The sequence below is a fragment of the Gavialis gangeticus genome, unplaced genomic scaffold (assembly GCF_001723915.1).
Source record: "Gavialis gangeticus isolate Ggan-Ray unplaced genomic scaffold, GavGan_comp1, whole genome shotgun sequence".
NCBI classification, from domain to species: domain Eukaryota; kingdom Metazoa; phylum Chordata; order Crocodylia; family Gavialidae; genus Gavialis; species Gavialis gangeticus.
This window is the reverse complement of record NW_017729005.1, coordinates 1,473,120-1,473,597: the sequence shown is the minus strand read 5'-3', so window position 1 is coordinate 1,473,597 and position 478 is coordinate 1,473,120.

The following is a 478-nucleotide window of genomic DNA, read 5'->3' as shown; positions in this document are numbered from 1 at the left end:
TGCCAATCCCTATAAAAGAACACTTTGAAAATGCCAAATTGGGTGAGTCTCTTTCTCTACTGCTGTTTCATTGGAGCACAGATGCATCTGTTCACCCCACTCCAGCTGTTATCTTCAAATCTGCTATCTTCAAATCATCATCATCTACTCAATAAGCCCGGGCTGGCCACCCTGGGCTGATATTGAGCAACTATCGCTGGTAACTATATCTGGTGTATGTGTGGATGAAATGGTTGTTTTGTGTATGTGTATGCCTGTGTGTAATGATGTGTATGATGATATGCGTATGTTTGTATGAATGGTGTGCCTGAACCTCCATGTCTAACTCATGTAATCAATAAATGTGGCACCCTGCCTTATCCCTCTTTATAAAGTCTCGCTTGCGATTTGAGCAATTGGCAATTTGTCTAACAGTTTGGAGTGCTTGGGCAGATCAGGTCCTCAACCCCTGAAATGAGGCTGGGAGCTCAGTGCAGGA